We start from the raw sequence: 6,000 nt of genomic DNA on the forward strand, positions 1-6,000 counted from the left end.
GTGATCCTTGTAATAGACTTTAGGGTTGGAAGGGTAATTAGAATGGCTTGAATCCCAGAGACCCTGGGCAATTTTGAACAGATGAGGGTGTTACCGGCATGGAACGAGGAGGGCAGTTTACCAGATGGCTGCAGAGGAGGTGCTCATAGGCTGCATCCCAACCTCCAGGCTTCTTTGGCATCTCCACCTTCTAGTCTCTCTCATCTCCAATCCCCTTATTCTCTGCTGGAAGCCTGGCCTCTGAGGCCACAACCACCACCCCATCTCTCCTGATGTCTCCTAAACCACAATCTCCATTCTTGATCTGCAGTCTCTAGATCGGGACCCATTCCTGGAAACCCTCAACATCCAATGAGTCAAATATAACAATAACCTCTTCTCCCTTTCTCTCCATCTCCAAGGACCAACTCCGCACACTTCTATTCCTGAGTGACTTGTCTATAACTGACTTTCCCTGCTTGTCATTGGCAATGTCTTAATTCCTACCTTCACCTCCAACATTTTCACTTCAATTGTTGTATATTATAATATCCTATGTGGCCTATGGATTTCTCATTTCTCCATCTCCTCTCCATACCCTCATTTAAAATTCTCCCATGTTTCCCTGCATCTTAAAAGGTAAATTGTCTTTAGAGTCCCCCATCCATTGGCTACACTTTCTCTAGTTTCATCTCTTACCATATTCTGGTTCCAGACCCACTCCTAACCGGGAGCAGTCATGTCTCCAGCGCCATGCCCTTGGGCATTTTGTTCTCTCCATTTTGGAACTTATGCCACTTTTCCTGCCTAATTCTTACCCAGTTTTTAAGATCCAGTTTCTAGTCACCTTGCCGGGAACATTCTTGACCCATCCAACTTGGATAAGACTTCCATGGCTGTGAGTGTCTCAGCAGTGGAGACCTCAAACCCTTGACCCCAGCTACCTATGGGAGAAGGCAGTCATTGGTAGCGACAAAGTAAATGAACCAACGAGTGAAGAAAACGCTATCAGGTCTCAGCCTTTCGAATTACTCAGAGCAGAATGTTATGGTAAAGTCTTCATTTATTTAATGCAGTGCCCACACATTGCAGGCAGACCCTTTGGCTCACTTCACTCGGATGCAGCAGAAGCTCCTCCCGGGGCAGAGCCCTGGCATGCGGAAAATGCAATGTTTCTTCCTCCTCAGGCACACGCTTATCATGGAGTCGCAGAACTTGTGCATGTCGCTATACCCACAGCCTGAAGAGAGAACCAAAATGTGGGGAGGCAGAGTTCCCATGCAGGGGAAGGAACCATTCAATCCAACCAGAAACCCCCAAACTTGACTGCTCACAAACCCATTCTGTCCGAGGCACTCCCTCTTCCCATCTGCCCTTTCCTCATGTTTGTTGGGCAGGAGGATGAGGCCAGACTTCACAGTGGCCGTGACAGAAATGTCTGTGCTGCCATGGGATCTGGGAGGAGGCACTGTGCCCACCCTTTTGGGGTGACAGTCCCAGACCCTGATGTGCCCTGGCGGCTGTCACTGTGGAGTGGTCAGCCATGTCCTTTAGACATGAACATGGGTGTCTTCAACTTCCTGGAGAGAATCCCACTGAGAATAACAGGACACTACAACCTCTCTTCTGGGAAAGGAGGAGCTACAGGCATGTTCATTCCAACATGTAAACACACATGACATGCCCCAGAACATGTGAGGCATGTCAGCCACCTTCTGCAGTTCACCCATGTTCCTAGGCATAGAACTCCCCCCCCCCCACCTCCCACCTGCCTTCAGGATGCAACAGATATGCCTTAACAATTAAATGAAAGACCTAAAATTTACATCTCTAAAGAAAAAGACCCAGAGGAATTGGGGGCAGGAGCTGAGGTCAGAGGTTTCTAAAAGAGAAAAAAAACATTGCACTTAACTCAAAGCCTCATGGAAAAGATTCCTTTTCCTGCCTCTTAGAAGGTGAGAGGGCTGTACTCGGCAAGGAGGAAGGGTCTCAGCAGTTCCCTGTCCAGTACACGCATCAGCAGAAGTCACCACCTTTGGGACTCAGGCAGCAGAGGTCCAGGGGTGGCTCTTGTTGGCCTTAGACTGGCCATAGGGTCAGAGACTCTCGCTCCCCTACTTCACCTACTCACAGACCTCAGCTCTGTGTCCTTGATGGCACCTTCTCTGTCCCACCCACATGCTGCCAGGGAGTGTGAGGGCCAGGCTTTAGAATAACTTCAGGACATGCTTGTCAGTGGTCCTTGTAGCCCTCTTCCTGCTGAAAGCTGCCAGGAAAGGACCACCCTACCAGCTCTTTCCCCGTGCTTCCCCAAAGGGCCCCTGCCTGCCCCCTACAATCAACCTCCCCTCTCTTTGATGGAAAGGCAGCCCAGCGAGGAAGTTGATGGGGTCACTATTCTGAGCATCACAACAAAATCCATCATAACCACACGAGGTCACAGTGAGCAGGTTGTTAACCCAAAGCTGAGAGGATGTGGCCAGGGACAGGCCCCTCCCTCCAGCTCCTGTCAGCTCCTGTATGTCAAATGAATTAGCACCTGGAGCCGTGTGCCCTTAGATGAGGAGTGAAATATGTGATTAGATGAATATATTTCTATTAGTGCAGCACACAGGGGAGGAACAGAATGGGGGGGACAAAGACTAAGGGGTGAGCACAAGGCACAGTGGCCCTCAGTGCCCTGCCTGACCCCATAGGCTGAGCCCTCACAAGCCACCTTTCTCTCGGATCCAGGTGTGCTCACACTCCAACTCTGGGCCACCTGTGACACTTGGTACTTCTGTGCTGCAGGGAATGGACAGGCAGGAGGCAGACCCCAGCCTCCCTCTCTGCTCATCCCTCCAACCCTGGAGCAAGATACAGAGCAACCTATACCCCAGTTTCTCCAGTGCCACAGTTCTAAGTATGTGAACTGCCTGCTTTTGCAAAACCTCTAAGCTTCCCTTTCTGCTCCTGCAGCCAGCCAGCTAACATGACACCAATAGCGGAGACAGAAGCTGAAAAGAGTGCGTATGTAAGGGTGCCATCAGATGTGGACACAGGTGTGGACCTCACTGACAGGTGCCCAGGTGTGGGCCTGAAGGTGCTAATCCTGCCATTCCCTTGAGAGGCTGCCCTTCCCTCACTATTCCCATATGAGCATCCCTATGTGGCTCCCGGGCCCGGGTCCTTCTGGGAGTGGAGTGGTGGAAGGACATGGGGTTGAGATATGAGAGGGAGGTGCCAGTGAGGGCTTACCTGGTGTCACCTGAGACAGGAAGAAGACAGTGAAGATGAGGACATAAACCAGCTTCATGGGGTCGGTTTCGTGGGGACCGCTTTCGGAACTCCTGGGAGGAGAAAACAGATGCATAACCATGTTATCAAATAAAAAGTAGCTCAAAGCTTCCCATACAGATCTGATCAGGGTGACTCACTGCGGTAGAGAATGCCCAGTTCCGGCCAGAGCACTCGCTGAATGCACAGTGAGCAGCGAAGCCTGAGAAATGAATGGGCACAATGGTGAGCAAGCTCCATGCAGAGCTGGGCGCGGCCCTCCGTTCCCACCAAAGGCAAGCATAGCAGTGGTCATGGAGGTGAAAGAATGGCTGCAGCGGTGGATATTGCCATGAATGTGCTGATGAGTACATGGCTTTCTCCCCATTTACTCTCCTGGAACTTGGACGATCTGCTGCGTGAACTTGGGCACACACAGTGCCCATGCCACCTCCATCTTCTCACTAAGGGCTTTGGCACTTGGCAGAACGAAGCCATCACTCACCTCTCAGACTCACCTCCTGGCTCCACTCCCTCCTCAGATCCCTGCAGCCTCTTGTATGCACAGAGAAGCCGTGTCACTGGGTCACGTGCTCTGACAGGGGCCTAGTCCTGCCCAGTCTGTCCTATGACATTGGCCTTCCATCCCAGCTTGACCCTGCTGACTCAGGTCGTGTCTAGGCCTCCATGAGATCTCATGACCCATCAACCTCGTGGCCATGGCCTGGCTTAGCTCTGGGGAGGTGCAGGCAAAGGGGCTTTCCTCCTGACCCAGAGGCAGAGTGAAAACCAGGCCTCCTCCCACACCAGGCCCTGGTCTGCAGGCCCCTCATCTGACTTCACCTGCTGTGTCTGTCCTCTGTCCCAGGTGTGGCCTGCCAACCCTACCTTAGAGACCCAGGGAGCTGGGAGTGAGTTTTCTCGTGTTTTTTTTTTTTTTTTTTTTACCTGAAAATCCTGGGCTCCTCTTTCTGAAGGAACCTTGAACTCGTCCACAGCAAGTATCTTCAGAAGTGGCCAGTGTAGACATTCTTCACCTTTCCCTCTCATTTCCAGGTAATGGTTGATGTCCAACATGTGTTTCTGTAATAAGAGGCCGACTGAGAAGAGCACACGGAGGGGTGTCTGCCTTCTTGCAGCCAGAGGTCCACCGTCTGCTTCACGCAGGTGCCCACGCCATTCCCAAGTGCTCACATGAGGAAGGGAAGACTGGAGACCCTCGTGTGGTGGTGAAGTTTGCATGTGGCAAAGCCTACATTAGAATCAGGAACCAGGTCCCAGACCCGAGCTCTAGCCTGGTCCCCTGCAGAGGGGACTCCTAGTCCCTTCATACAGGGATCAGCTTCAGACCATGGTGGCTATCAGTTCATATCTAAGAAGAATAAATTGGTTGATAATGTTCCATTGACTCATGAGAATTTAGAAATTTGAGGCTCAAAATAAAGGTTTTTGTGATATTAACTAGCAGATTTAAAAATTCACTGTAATGGGGGAAAGGTGCAAGAATAAACAAGATTATTTTTATAAACAGGAACAAATCGTGACTTCCACCACCAGGTACAATAATATATGATACAATGATGCTGAGGCTTAAAACATGTGACATTGGCCCAGGAAGAGAAAAAAGTACCGGGTTCCTGTCCTAGCCGGACTGGCTCAGTAGATAGAGCATCAGTCCATGAACTGAAGGGTCCTGGGTTCAATTCCCATCAAGGTCATGTACCTCCATTGCAGCCTCAATACCCAGCCCTCATGAGGGAGCGTGCAGGAGACAACCAGTCAATGTGTCTCTCTCACATCAATGTTTCCCTCTCTGTGTCTCTCCCCCTTCCTTCCACTCTCTCTAAAAATCAATGAAAAATATCCTCGGGTGAGGATTAACAACAACAGGAAAGTACTGGGTTCCTAACTGCAGAGCTAGTTAACACCTGGACTTCCTGAAAGCCCAGCTCTCGGCCCTGTTTCTTCTGGGCCCACGTTCCCACAGGCATCCCTGGGGCAGAACTGGAGCGTTCTGGGGGGAGGGGTACATCCTATAACTGTCCCCCTAGGTCCTGCCTGACCTTCCCCCCGGGTTCTAGTGACGTTGGTCCTCATGAGACAAGGGACGTCTGTGCTTCTGGTTCTGCTGAGGGTTTGCTTTAGCATAACTGAAGGTGATGCATGACCTGAACCAGACTCATGGGTGGCTCGGTCTCCCTGAAGCGTCTCTTACTGGGACTCGGGAGCCACAGGAGGGACTGTCCCAGGGCAAGGCAGGTAGTACTTTCACTGGACACTGGCCCAGAGCAGTGTGGCAGCTGAGGTGGCCCCTGGTCATCTCTGCTGCATGCGAGGACTCACTGTGGATCCTTCTGAGTAGCTCGATGTGTCGATGGATTCCAGCAGGTTCTAGAACCTGGGAAATAGAGGGTGAAATGAATTCAGGGAGCAGGGCTTTAGTGAATTCTTTTAGCGATGGCCTCTGAGACTAAAGATGTATACAACTATTATAGTACCGTGTTTCCCTGAAAATAAGGCATCCTCCGAAAATAAGACCTAGCGCATGGAAAGATAAGACATCCCCTGAAAATAAGACCTAGTGCAACTTTGGGAGAAAAAATTAATATAAGACACTGTCTTATTTTCAAAGAAACAGGGTAGGAAATCATGCCGTAGAGCTACTGTACACATTTCTAGTTAACAAGTAAGTAGAACTAGGTGAAAGGTGGGAACGGCTTGGCCAGTGTTACTTAGTGGTTAGAGCATCAGCCTGCACACCGAGGG

This window comes from Pipistrellus kuhlii, unplaced genomic scaffold, assembly GCF_014108245.1.
Source record: "Pipistrellus kuhlii isolate mPipKuh1 unplaced genomic scaffold, mPipKuh1.p scaffold_m20_p_44, whole genome shotgun sequence".
Lineage (NCBI taxonomy): Eukaryota > Metazoa > Chordata > Mammalia > Chiroptera > Vespertilionidae > Pipistrellus > Pipistrellus kuhlii.